The 15,098-nt window shown below is 38.1% G+C and overlaps 1 protein-coding gene and 1 long non-coding RNA gene across 6 annotated transcripts in view; both read right to left on the bottom strand.

Annotated features, from left to right (window-relative positions):
• Window positions 1–15,098, bottom strand: part of kek5 (kekkon 5) — a 780,906-nt gene that overhangs the window by 638,903 nt on the left and 126,905 nt on the right. Inside the window, exon 1 of one of the 5 annotated variants that reach the window (XM_067784517.1) lies at window positions 6,866–6,884. The exons of the other annotated variants lie outside the window; for them this stretch is intronic. The gene's annotated coding sequence lies outside the window, so the exon portion shown is untranslated. Of the gene's footprint in view, window positions 1–6,865; window positions 6,885–15,098 lie in introns of those variants that run through there. 5 annotated transcript variants of the gene reach the window in all.
• LOC137248917 (uncharacterized) lies at window positions 2,175–3,452 on the bottom strand. The gene is made up of 2 exons (XR_010952213.1): window positions 3,281–3,452; window positions 2,175–3,222 (listed from the first exon to the last, which is right to left on the bottom strand). It is a non-coding gene; the product is annotated as an uncharacterized lncRNA (long non-coding RNA).

Below are 15,098 nucleotides of genomic sequence, written 5' to 3'. Positions count from 1 at the left end.
CGACGCATTTTTGTCTGTGGCCCTGGTGTCTTATAATTTTTTAAGCTTCTTGCTGCAAGTTGTAACTCTTCTGTGATCAAGAAGGGAGGTTATTCAACCCTGGCTGGTCTGGTCTTCACTATTCTCCTTGATTCCGTGAGTAAAAAAATTTGCATTTACCATGCTCTTCATTACAGCTGTATCTCACTGCGGTGTGAGCTTCTAGCCTAAATCTTTTAAGCACCAAGGATCCATATTGGCATCTTCTCGAAGCTCCTCCCATTTGCGGTTGTTGCTATGCGTTATAGCGACGTTCATTCCTTTTTTCTCATTTTGTATGAACCTGCTTCGATAACAGATTTTCCCAAGCGTTGTTGTTGTTGTTGTTGTAGCGATAAGGTTGCTCCCCGAAGGCTTTGGGGATTGCTATCGATGTAATGGTCCTTTGCCGGATACAGATCCGGTACGCTCCGGTAACACAGTACCATTAAGGTGCTAGCCCGACCATCTCGGGAACGATTTATGGGGCCACATTAAACCTTCAGTCCATCCCCTCCCTCCCCACCCCCAAGTTCCATGAGGAGCTTGGAGTCGCCAGAGCCTCGTCTGTTAGTCAAACAGGATTCGCCGCGGATAGGTGAGGTTGACAATTGGGTTTCGAGAAGCTATATATTGCGCTGGCAACCTGAAGGGTTGCGCTACACAGCCCCTTGAATCTGGTATTTTAGTCGCCTCTTACGACAGGCATACCTACCGCGGGAATATTCTGACCCCCTAACCCGCTGGGGTTTTCCCAAGCGTCTTGCCATTTTGTATACTAGCCTTAAACGTAGGCAGTTATGCTTCATCTCCGCGTTTTGCGCTGTAAAGGTCTTTAAAAATGCATAAGGTGTCCCCATAGTTCAAAAATGTAATCATAAATAAGTTTTGTAGGTCCGCTGACCACAAGTTGCCAAGCTCTGTATTATATGCTTTCATATATTTTATGTACTTCAGTATAATATTCACGCCGGCTTATTTTGCTCAGTATTTTCCAGCAAAAAGAAAGTAACTAAATGCTGCTTTGCAGAATTTATAGTTTCCTTTCAAAGTTTTAAAGCTTAGAACCCCATTCACGCTGCACGCAAACAATAAATGCACCATATCACACATAGCAGCCATAAAAATGTTGAAGGCGTTACTTGGATTTCTATTGAGGCGCGCCAGCGCAATTTCACTTTAATGGAGTTCAAAGGAATAAAGAGCTTGAATATCGCAAATAAATTTCTTACTTATGTAAGTTTAAGAAAATTTGTTGAGTTGTGTGTCAGGATTTTTCTCTAATGTGTTTTTGTTTGGAGGGTAAACAAGTGATTTACATTGCTATTGTTCTGAAAACGTCTACACCATAAACTTATTTTTTGAGTTGAAAGCAAATCAAAGTACTAAAATGGATAAACAAAGATGAAAACTGTAAAGTTTAGTTAGGGGGCGACGGTGTGTTATCATTATGTTCTTTATGATGAAAATACAAATGGATGAACGAATTATTTGGTATGTTTTCACATATTGGCAGGGCTTATGAATATTTACGACTGTGATTTAGATAATTTGTTTGAGCTAAGCTTCCTGATTATCACGAAGCAACGAAAACAGTTTTTTAAGTATAATTATATGATTTAACATTACTCGCATGGTGACATTGAAAATTTGGTATTGTTGCCGTCGTAGTTCCAAAACAGTGGTTGCGGAATGCTCTTGAAAAATTATTGGGTTGTTACGTACGGGCTGTCGGATAACGCCGGAGCTCTACTGGTGTCTCTTCTCTCTGCTCTTCTACTCCTACTGCATCCGCTGGGCATGCTCGAAAAACACTGGGTACGTTTGCGTTAATGCACGAGCTAGCTCGCCGGAATATGGGGCATGCTAACCGCACCATACAAAAAAACTCGTACCCTTCATTAACTAGGAGGCGATACTGTGGTTCCCCCCCCCCCCCCCCCCCCTCTCTCTTCCTCGCAACCGATGCCGAGGAAAATCGCCACTGATGTTGTATGGCAAGCATTCATCTTCCCTCCCTACCATGGTCGACATTGGCCGTTGTTGCTGTCGACCCCAACGATTGCCCACTAGGCTTTTTACAAATCCCTCATTCTACCTCTCCTAAAGTCTGAGCCCGTCCTCGATATCGCCCCCGCCCAACACATAAGTCACGCTTTTCGATGATCAACAATTCATAGCATTATATTTACTACCATAACTTACATACTAAGTGTTTAAATTCTTGTTGGAATTAAGCGCTAAGCCTGTTTAAACGGCCGCATATGCTAAATAGTAATGTATAATAAATCAATGAAATATCAAATGTATTAAAGACACTTGCCTATATTAAAAGCTGCTAATGATTAAATTGTATGAAATCCTGCGCTATCTCATCTACGCATGCCGAATTTTGGCTCTTCAATAAAACGCGGTGAGAACACACCTACGTATGCGAATCAATCAAAATACCAAACAAATTGTTGGGAGACACCAGGCTCATCGTGGCCAATCGCTACATACACCCCCGCAAACCCTACAAGACGTCTTGTGCAGGCCCTTGGTTGCACTTTTCTAGGGCGCTCGAATCACCCTACCACTCCCTTTGGTTCTGCCAGCGTCTGTACGCTTCGCTCAACAAAAATTTAGTTTAATTACTCGTGAGATAACGCCTTCACATGAATTAAATGAAAGCAACAAAATAGGAGAAACTAACACAAGCACTGTAGCACAATAAGTATGCAAGAAAAAAATTAATATTTGACAAGTCATAGAACAAGCGTATTTGGTGATCATTCTCCACGTTAGATGACTCTTCGATTCATTGCCGAATTCCTCTTACATCACTCTTGGATTACAAGAATATCATCATGTTGTTGTGGAGCGCAGGTTAAGAGCACACCTGAGCGCGTACCTATCTATCAATTTTCTTAACTGCTGAGACGCACGGCTTAAGCGCCAACGCAACACTTAAAACTAAAAAAACCTGTGCTGAATGCTCCGCCGTTCACTGCTTCAGTTGCTACTTGCTATTTCGTTATATATTTTCGCTGCTGTTGTACACGTGCACATGGATGCAGTTCAGTAACGGTACTTTCAACTGGCGCTGACCTCGTGTGCGCGCTCAGCAAATTGTCGCCTTCCTCGCCGCCTCCCACTTGCTGATGATAAAATAATTTGCTCACTACCAGGGCGCGCAATCCAGCCGCTTGCGTGATGTGCGCTCTAAATTGGGAGAACAAAATCAGAATCCCTCTTTTGTTTCTGCTGGCTGCCCACTTACCTTAATCTTTGCGCTTGCAATGGGCGTTGCTCCAATCAATTGGCGAATATTTCTTGCCCGTCAGGCAACGAAGCGAAAAAACTCTAACTCTTAAAATATTAGTAAGCTTTTGGATAACAAGCAATTATGGATAAATGGGAGATATTAAATTTGAGACGTCAATCCGACCGCGCTGTTCATCAAGAAAGAAAGTGGAAGTTGGCCGTCGCGGCCTATGTATTTTCCAACAGCTGATATGACATACGTCACATGGATGGAAGCGTTTGGAAAAGGAATAACAGAGTTACGTTATTTTGGTACTTTATGTTATGAAGCTATTAGGGTGACCGCAACAGGGTTGTTATCGAACTATTATCGAGAAAAATATGGAAAATAAATGTTATTGAATTATTCCGAAAATATATCGATTATTTATCGAATATGTATCGATTATTTATATATATATATATATATATAAAAGTTATCATTATCAATTATTAGTTATATATTTGTGATCGAAAAGTTTCGATTTGTACTTATAAAACTATCGAATCTTTATCAAAAAGTGATCGCTTTGTAAGCAGGAAGTGAATTGAAGTGATTGAAAATTTGACAACTTAATCAAACAATTATAAATTATCGATATGTTATCAAAAAAATATCGAAATATTATTGAAAATTTATCGATTTGTAATTAACAATTATGGATATCCCTTCGAAAAATTATCAATTTGCTATCAATTTATTATAGATATATCTACGTGTGGACAATTAGCGTACGGGTAACCGAAGCACTTGGGTCAAGTCCAATGGAGGCGCCAAATATTGTCCTTAACGAGTTGCCATTCGACCTCCACATACGCCTGACAGCTACAAGCTCAGCAATCAGATATTTGCAGTCCAGAAGCTGGAACGAAAAACTGTATGGCCATAGCGATATTCTAAGAATGCTCCCAAACGTGAATACGACAGCAAATTAAATACCACTCACATTAAACTTTGGTAATAATTTTAAGGTGAGGTTTCCCTCAACAACGGATTGGGCGTAATCTCACTCTTCATTGACGTGTCTGAAAAGGCCAGTGGTTTTAGTGCTGGGTTTTCTACTAACTATTAAAAGACGCAATATCCGTACGTTTGCCGTACTCAGCTAGTATCTTCCAAGCAGAGATACTAGGTATAGTCAAGTGATGTATTTTCTTGTTAGAGAATAGAATAAGCGACGGTGAGATACGCACATACACGGACAGCCAAGCTGCGCTCAAAGCGCCAGATTCACCATACACGTTTCCTAAGGCCGTCGATAACTGTAAGAGGGCGTTACGCGAAGCAGCAAACCTTGCGCCCATTACACTAACTTGGATATTCGGTCACAGGAACACCGGACAGTCACGCTGCACTGGTCATTTTCATCAACAGAGAGTGACATTCTTATCAATATCAAGAAAACCGCAATTCGCAATTGTTACTCTACGGATACCGGCAAAATCACCGAGTATACGTGGGCTGATTACAACGAGAAAAGAACAAAGTCTCCGCTGAATATATGTAGGAGAGAGATATTCAGTGTGGACGGTTGTCAGGAGGCACTCACCCATTTTTTCTGCATGTGCCCAGCCATAGCGTACATGAAGTTCCGCAGTTTTTTGCTGCCCGAACTAGGGGCGGTGTCAAAATGCTTCTTAAAGTACGTCAGAAGGTCTATGGATCTAAGCAAATGGTTTGAATAAACACACAGGGTACATGATGTAGTTGTTTTTTAGGAGAATATACATCATAATGGCGCCTAGAGCGCTACTTGAACCCGGTCTCTTCAGCCGAAAGCACAGCAACAAACCCACAGTACCATATTTTTTATAGGCGTATTAGAGGTTTATTATCGACGATTCAATGGATGGATTGTTATTAAACAGATACCGATACAATTCCATATTTGTAGCCTGTTTTTTAACTAGCCTAAAAGAAAATTCTCTTCTCAAAAAGGCGAATGATTTCTTTCTGCTAAATTTTTTTGTGGAGGTTTAACGTCAACCCCTGAGCGAGCTGAAGTTAACTTAAAAACGTGAGTTTTCTAGAAGTACACCTGTATGTTTACACCACTCACGCTTGTTTCCCCCATTCACATGCCAGTATATTAACCTTCGCATTTCCGATACAACCTCTCTAATTACAGAGTCGTCTACTTACCGCAACCCATATTATGCGTTGTAATTTTAGGTTTCAACTGCCGCGTCAGCCGAAGGGTGCTAATTTTTGTAAATGTTTTTTTTTTTTTTTTTGCATTGGGAAATGAAATGAACTTTAATAGGTAATGAAATTGAAGTAAGTACAGTTAACGTACCATAAACGAATACATTGAGCACAACCACCCGCGCATTATTTTCCAACCTACCCCGGTGCCTTATTCTTTAACCATTTTGGCCTCTCGCGAGCGGTGTGAGAGCGCAGCTCAGCACTACCTTCACTACCAATTTATTGCCAATGAGGCATTGAATTGCAGGAAAATGAGAAGGTGGTGACTGCTGTTGCTATAGTCACCATCACGGTGATGATAATAAGAGTGATGTGAGTTGCAAGCCCAAAGGTCTGACTGGATTGGGGGTGACTGTGGCAGTAGTGGTGTTGGTGGTTGGTTGGTGGACGTTGAATTTAACGTTCTGTTTTTGCTGTTGATGTCCATGTGACGTTGTCTTACTGTCGGTTTATGCATCACATATGGCGCATTTACATTCAACAACAATTACAATGGGGTTGTTGTGTATTCGAATGCCTTTTGTATTTTTTTTGTAAAAGTACTTCGTTTGTTTTGAAATGTGATGGCTTTTCCGACTGATGCCTTTCAGCTGTACTGTTATGTTGTTGCCATCAAATGTGGGTGAATATAATTTTGATGTTTGTATACCCAGTTGTGATTCTCGTTTTCGAAGGTATGACAAAATGCGCTGAATACAAACCAACGCAGCTTAGTTACACATTTTTTTAACAACAGTCGGCAGCCGACACCAATAAAAATTTGGCTGAATTTTATATTGTTATAAGTACAAGACAAGCGACAACAACAGATCCTTACGAAAAATTACACTTAAAATGGCATAACACCAAACCCGGCTTGTCTCCAAACCAAATTTTACAAGGGATGACAGAAAATCGTTCTGATATACATCAGTTGCTTTTCCTATACTTATGAAATTTAAAAGCTAATTAGGAACCAGGAACTGTCAATAGACAACTCCACAGTTTCTTCATCGTAAATTCTGGTGATACCTGCAGCGTGAAGGGCCAACCCGAGACCGACTTCCGAAGCGAACACTTACTTCTTGGGTTCAATACGAATATTAAGCAGATGAAGTGAGAAAACTATTATATAAAACTGAGATAAGTTGTTTTTCGGTTTAATATTTGATAAATACAAGGTTCCACATAGCAAGCATGTTATTTCTGTTGCAAAAAGAATTACAGAAATACTGAATTTAGTTATTTCTGTTGCAAAAAGAATTACAGAAATACTGAATTTGCTACATGGTAAGAGTTCAAACTCGTTAGGGTAATAGTTTCAAAAAATATAAATATGTTGATTAGGGCCTTTACGGACGAAAGAATACTTACAAAATCTAAGACTGCAAAAAAGAAATTCGTGGAAGGAGTTTTTAAGTTCGTAATTGAAGTTGTTGCTGTAAGTACCACACTCAGCTCCATGTCATGAAAGTCCTTCTGCTTTATAGGCTGCCTTCTGTGGCAAGACAGGTTGAAACATCGAATTTTTAGAAATGTTTCAGGGCGATGATATCAATGTTGTCAGCATACGCCAGTAATTGCACGCTTTTAAAATTTATTGTTGTAGTGCGGTTAAGTTCTGCAGCTGGTATTTTTTTTTCTTCAGTAACCGGTTAAAGAAATTGGAATTGACTTTAAAATTGATGAAAAAGTGACGTGTACCATTTCTTTTTCGCAGTTTTTTCTAAAACTTGGCGCATAGTGAAAATCTAGTCGATGGTAGATTTATTCTGTCTAAAGCCGAAGCGATAAGGTCCAATCAGCCGACAATGCGCTTGACAGGATCTTATATGAGATATTAAGAAGGCTGATTTCACAATAGTTGGCGCAGTTTACAGGTTCCACCTTCTTGTGGACTCACATCCATTCACGCTTGTTCAAATCATTCACTGTTTTACCAACCATTCGCAAATATGTCTGATTTATACATTTTTTAAATATCTAATCATATAACAACAGCGCAATTCGGTATATAAAACTTTGCTCCATCCGAACTTTGCATTTTTACTACTCTCTGATATTTTGCACTTCTCGTACACTTTAGCATCACTTCCTATTAATCAATTTGTACGTTGTTTATTAATTTCATTCTTTTTAAATCTATAAGCATACTGTGTTAATGCAAACAAAGAGAAAAAAAAACGAATAAACCAAATCAACAAAATAATTGAATACAGATTTCTTTTGTATCGCGTGATGAATGGAATTGATTCAAACGCATTTGCGCGTGCTAATAAAAAGGCGGAAAAGTGTGCATGCAAAAAAAAAAGCACCCGAACGTAAACTTAATTGAAATTGGAATCTTGAAAAGAAATCTGAAGACGGTAAATTAAAATGGCGCACCATATACAGAGCGCGAAAAGCAGCTGCCATTCAGATGTGTTACTACACTCCAGAATTTGTATACTTTGGTTTATATGGCCTTATCCATATGCTCTTAATTTCATTTGCAACCATTTTCAAATCGTGATGCGCACCACAACGCCGTCAAAATATACTTCGGTTAAGTGCCAAAATAAAATTTTCAGTTCATACAGACAATTTGTAAAGTTAAGCTTTCGTCAAAACGACTCGTAGCGCATGGGAATGGCTTGTGGTAGAGCAGAAATAAGACAATTTTGTGTAGTACAATTTTGGCTTTTCTACTCAAGTTGACATTGCCATGCTTAATAGCTCTTTAGTCTAGACTCGTGTTACTTTTATTGTTATATATTTTGTTCCGTAGATTTGTGTTTATTTATATATTTAATGACTTATTTACTTTATGTTCACCCCAAGTATTCAAAGATGTAAATTATATTACTCATCTTTTCGCTCCAACAGTTTGTCATCTAAATATAGATTAGATATTCCAATATCTCGTCTATTTGCATTAATTTATGTATGAACTTTGCTTTTGTTGTTAATGTTCTTATACGCTTCTGTAGCCCATTACAAAGTCCAAGCTGAATCCCTTTATTGCTGCTGTATAAAAGAAATATTTAAATAAAGTTTTACTAATCTTTCCAAATTACGATGAGGAATATTAGCCGTTATGACGTCACGCCTATTTCTGAATTTATGTTCAACGCAAATTTATAAGGCCCTGCAGCAAAACCAGCCCCGTAAGTATAGGGAAGGACCTCTCCGAGACATTCGAAATCAATAGAACGATAGTACAAAATATTAGAAGAGCGTATGCTGATAATATTGATATTATTGGCCTTAACAAACGCGCCGTGAATTTCGCCTCCTCTGGACTAGATAAAAAGACAAAAAAGGGGGTCAAGTGGTAAATGAGGACACGCTGCAGTACTTACTGTTATCCAAGCAAGAATCAGCGCATTCGCGCCTAGGCAGCCACAACACTGCTGACGGATGTAAATGAATTCGAGACTGTGAAGAATTTTGCCTAAATGGGAACCAGCAAAAACAATGTCTACTTAGAATCAAACAGAGAATTGAAAAGTAAAGTTCTCTCTCGACGAAGAAAAATCCCGCTCTACAAGTCGCTCATCATACCTGCCTTTATGTATGGATTGGAATCTTGGACGGTGTCCAGAGAAAATGAGATAGCTCTTGGAGTGTTCGATAGTTATTGTTAGCATATGTTCTTCGCCACACTCCACGTGTACAATGGCATACAGTGCGACAGTTGGGGTTGTTTTCAAGGCTCCCGTAGGTAATGCTTAGTATTGATAGCCTTCATACCCCCCTCGAAGTTTTGAGGTGAGTTATTTTATGCGTAGCTGTCTACCACTCCATAGTATAGGACATGCTTTTCTTACAATCGCTATAAATACCCAATGAGAGAGAGAGTGGGCGATAGGCCCCACGTACATCCCATCATTATTTTAAAGCACAAAGTACCTTCTACACCCTCCCTTCCACGTTGAGATTCGGCGACAACTTACTGTCTAGAATGATTTTTAGATATTTTAGCAGTTTGTCATGAAGGGTCACTTCTCCTAGCGTAAGCACAGTCCAATTGGAACCTTGTACCTCTTAGTATAGAATACTAGCCGTGTTTTGTTTTTTACACGCCTATACGTTTACGTTTGCGCGTAACAAAAAAATCACGCTTATTCTCGCTTAGATAATGCTTAGGAGACCCCTCTAGCGGCAGTAGTTAAATAACTAGGGTGTACTGGTGGCTATAATAGCTATCATCCGGTGGCCAAATCCTGAGCCAGATAAATAACTTTGCATGTAAATGAAACAACAACGATTTGAGCCAGATAAATCCAGATAGAAGTCTGGTTCAATTTGTGAGCCAGATAATTTGTTAATTACTTCTTTTTAGGTTGGCAACGCGGCCTTTAATATACCTACTTTTTCAAAAATAGATGTCGCTGCTTAGCCTTTCGCCGTATGAGTTAAATGAAAAACAGCGCCGACATCTGCCTATCACATTTCACGTATGCGAAAATTTCACGACATCTGCTTCTCAAATCTCTCAATGATCCAGAGCATTCCCGTGAGAATTGAGCGTGAGCCGGAGCTGTAAAACTCACTGAAAGACGGCAAATGTATAACATACAGCTTAATCAGTTGCGATGAATAATGGACACGCACAATGATACGTAGAATTAGTGTAGAATTGAAACATAGACATACATTTCAGTTACATCTGAGTATAATGCGTATTGAAATTTATAGCGTTTTCTTTTCTGAAATAAATTGTTGCCTAAGTATATGGTAAAGCCTTAATAGAGTTACTCCTACCCCAGAAAATTGTCAACATTTATAATGCATACAAAGAACATTTCAACTCACCATATTCACTCATATCACAAATCACACAAGAAGATTGCGCATTGCGTATGTAAACATTAGATCAGCTCTTTTTTATGGGCAATTCTTACGTCATTTTCCTTTAGCTCTTGTTTTTTCTCTCTTTCTTTCATTCGCTCAAACAGTCAACTGTGACGTAGATGCTCAGAACGAAGCAATTATGAACTCATGGATGCGCAATCTGGGTTCTCATATTAATACTGTTTTCACACAGACGGATTATTGAATAATAAAGGCAGTTTTCTACATTAAGACGCTTATTGAGCTTAATCTTCCCTACAAAATTCGAATCTATAATTATTTCATTAGTAGCTAATCGAATGCCGAATGAAGTCAAAAGCCCAATGCAACTCTGTTGGCCGCATTCAGTTTCTTAGTTTTTGGTGTGTTCAGTGCTTAAAAATGTCATTTGTCAAAGTAAATGTCATTGTCTGCATGGCGGAACGATACAAGGTGGCCGCATCGAACAGCTGATTATAACCTTTTTTTATTTGATTTAATACATCAACTTCCGGCGCAGTACGATTTTGACATTTGTCCATCGAATTTACAAAAACAAAGTACATGGAATTCTTATTTATGTATGTAGGTATGTCACCATGCTGCCACCTTGCATCGTTCCGCCATGATTGTCTGTCATATAGCAATGTCATTTTATTCGCTTGACATTTCATCCTTCATACTAATCGAGCAGTTACTTCTGTGTGAAAGCAAAAAATTTACGATTTCATTAGAAGGTGAAATGAGATCATTAAGTTTCTGTGTGAAAACAGAGTATATGTGGAACTTAAGAGCGAATTAAGAGTTTCACAGAGTTGCACTGCCACACCGCCATTTTATACAGGGTAAAAGTGTAACGCTTTTGCGTTGCGAGCAGGCAACAATTTTCACAAAAGAACGAAATACCCCGTAAAGGCATTGCCTGTTTTTTAGAATAGAACAACAACCCTTGCGCGGCGTACAAAAAGCGTAACACTTTAGCCAGAAAAGAAAACGCTATTAGTAGTACAAATTTTATGCGCAGCAATTTCAGAGGTGTATTTAAATTTTGACGCTTAGCAGTCCATATAAAGTTTAAGCGCAAACGTCTATAGATGTAAAAAAAAACACAGCTACTATATCCGCCTTCTCCGCGTTGTCGGCCAACCCAACATTACATGTTCACTCACAGCTCCGACACATAAGCAGTTTTTCATATAGATGAGTAGATTGCATGTATTTTTATGGAGAATGCTAGAATGAGCGACACTAGCGCCATCTGATATTGAAAAGTAGCCAACTCCCCAATTTTGTTCCAAGCAAATCATAAGAAGAAGAATTTGTCATTTGCTTTGGCTAAGGGTGTTGGCACACATTGCAATTGAAATTATTTTTCCCACTGGTTGGTAAATTTTCTAACATTTTTCACAATTAAAAACTGCAATATTACAATCGAATACGACACAAAATATGTTACCAAGTATTTTTTGTTTTTGTATAGGGAGAATGTTTATACCAGTGCTTCTCGAAATTTTGTATGTGAATGGGCAAGGCGAAATAAACTTCAATTGCCAAGTGTAAAGTTCCTTCATATTTACAAACGCAACATCTTGATTGATTGTGGCGATGTTATTGGAATGCATAAGCTTGTGTTAAACGCATCTATATGAAAAATGTCATAATGCCGCGGCCTTTAGGCTCACACGCATTTGACTGTACATGTGAACATATACATACACTTTTACATATGTACATGGCTACGCCGCACAGTGGACCGAAATTGAAAAGTTGGGACTTGGGACTTTAAATGTACATTTTCGTATTCTGTGATCTTTTTCCATAATTTATTGTTATACAAAAATTTTTCGTAAACCTAATTTAAAAAAGTTATGACACTTTAAGTAACCGGGTTTCATATCAACATACCCCAACGAGCATATTTGTACATCTAGGTATTTTTTCCAATTTCCAGCAATTTTGGCTTCACTTAAATAATTTATACTATTTCTCAATAAAAATATGTATCAAGTTCTAACCCACAAGCTTTCAATTTTATTTTAAAAATGTGTGCAAAATTCGCGAAAAATTGTGCAAGAAAACAAATATACCATCACTCAAAAAATGAGTGCGATTCAATTCGAAATCGACAATTTAACGGAAACACAATGTGAAAAAGTTAAAGTCAGTCACTCATTAGTATTAACCTTGATTTATGGAAAAGCTTCATCAATTTTGAGTGATACATCCACGCAACGTTGTGACATATGTAAGGCTACCCCAAAAGAGATGAATGACCTCACATTAATTCTTAACATAGACGTTGATACTGACATTTAGAAATATGGGATGTCATCTCTGCATGCGAGAATTCGGTTTATGGAGTGTATTCTTCATATATCTTACCGATTAGAATTTAAATCGTGGATAGCGAAAGGAGATAATAAATCTAAATTGGAAGAAAAGCGGAGAGCAGTACAGAATTCTTTCAGAAACCAGACTGGTTTATTGATAGACGTGGTAAAGCAAGGACACGGTACAACGAATGATGGAAATACCGCTAGACGATTTTTCGCTGACATTAAAACTACCGCCTCTATAACTGGTGTTAGTGAAATTCTCATTCAAAGATTCTCTACAATATTAGCGGCACTTTCATGTGGGTGTCCAATAGATGTACAAAAGTTTAACATGTACGCCAGAGAAACCATTCGAGTTTACCTCGAACTATATGAATGGCATTACATGCCTTCAAGTGTGCATAAAATTTTAGTACATGGAGCTTCAATAATAGAGCATTTTGGTTCCTTTCCTATTGGAAAGTTGTCCGAAGAAGTCGCTGAATCCGGAAATAAAGATTTTAGAGAATATCGTCGACACCATGCAAGAAACATTAGCCGCAAAGCCACAAATGAGGATATTTTAAATAATTTGTTAGTTACTTCTGACCCATTTATTTCATCGAGGAGATCGAAGAGGAGATGAGGAAATATCCGAAGAAGTGAAATTTCTACTACTCCTACCGCAAACCTCGACTATGATACAGAAAACTAAATATTTTAGTTTCTCAATTTCAATTGGGTACGAATATAAATACTACATATGAAACGCAACATTTACTTAAAATAATAAAAAAATAAATAATAAAATATATTTGGAGATTTCATGGACTATTGACCGATCGAATAATTTTTGCTTTTAATTACTCTTTTGGTACTAACGAACAAGCTGGAATAGTAAGCATTATGTAAACAAAACAAAAATAAATAAAATTAACGAACAAGCTGGAATAGCTAAATTTTTGATTTGAAACTTTTTTGGATTGTTAAATATAACTTCAATATAAAAAAATTAAATGTATAATATGAATTATCAAATATTTTTTTTTTAAATATTACCCAGAATTAAAAAGTGATTAGCAATACTAACATTAAAAAAAAAATATTTTTGTTTTTAAATTGTTACGGTTGAATTGCGCCAAAAAGTATGCTAAAGCCTTTACTATATGCATAAAGTAATAGATTTCTGTGCGCCCTGCGTAAAGCTGGATGTTGTTCGAACCGCCTGTTGGTGATTTTAGCTAATCACAGCCATGGTCGCGAATCTTTCTTTCCGGCTGCTTCTTTCTTGGATACGGACGTCTTGCTGCGATAAAATTGTTCAGTAAAGCGCTTTGCTATGTATGCAAGCTGTTAAACCGCAAGACGGTGAAATAAAGTCCCAATTGTTGGGAATTCGACATATCCAACCATTCATCTGGTGAAATCGAAACGAAGAGACGCAGGTAAAATTCAATGGTGGTGGGCAATGAACATGCGAAATTGTGGACACTATAAAATCCACGAAAATATTGGGATTAGTTGCATCGAGCCATTTATCGGGGGCGGCAGTCACTTACTGCTGGAAATATTTCGAGTGGTGCAAGCTAACTCCTCGCAAGACAATTATACTAAGAATTAATTTGGGGACATCATACGATTATTATTATCCGGTCACTTGTTGTTGGAAATATTTCGGGTGGCACATGCCAGCTCCTCGCGAAACTATTATATTGAAGAACACCATACGTTTATCATAACCCATTCACTTAGTGCTGGAAACACTTCGAGTGGTGCAAGTCAGCTCCTCGCAAAACTGTTACATTATAGAGTAAGACTTCGTATAGAAACATCAAACTAACACATGATGTAAGCCATTATTATAAATTCCATATATATGTAATCAGTTAATTTGTGGATATCATAAGTTTTTCATCATTTTGGACTCAGTCGTGAGTGACATTGAAATAATTTCTTAAAAATTCGTAGTATATAAGTCAAACGGTATCGGGAGAAATTGGGTTTTTAGTGACGAGCGTGAACTAGAAGGGTTTAGCCCTATTCAGCTTCGGCAAGCTAGGATCTAGAGACGTCTCAAGAGATGGGTTTGCGGATAGAGTTTTGAATTTCTATACTCGATGATGTGAGCACCAACAACTCCTTTCACTCTAGGCACCCAAAATCTATACACCCCATAATTGTAATAAAGATTAAGCTGTCAATAATTGTATGAATAATAAATAATGAATTGCTAAAGAAGAATTAGTGTGTGATGAATCTTATTATGGAGTTAGGACAGACGGACGGTGGGACGAATTTGTCAGCCTTATTGAGGCAATTCAGAACATTAACGATGGATTCCAGTGCATGGCAAGCTACGTTAATTGAGGGTGATGCGGATCACACTCGGTGTCTTAGAATTGAGTACGTAAATTTGTTTTTCTTTATTGTCAGCGTTGTGAGATGAAGGCCCGAAACAACCCACCCACTCCGACGAG

This window comes from Eurosta solidaginis, chromosome 4 (assembly GCF_040869045.1).
Source record: "Eurosta solidaginis isolate ZX-2024a chromosome 4, ASM4086904v1, whole genome shotgun sequence".
Taxonomy (NCBI): Eukaryota; Metazoa; Arthropoda; class Insecta; order Diptera; family Tephritidae; genus Eurosta; species Eurosta solidaginis.
Note: the sequence above shows the minus strand (reverse complement) of the source record. Positions and strands in the feature narration are given on the sequence as shown.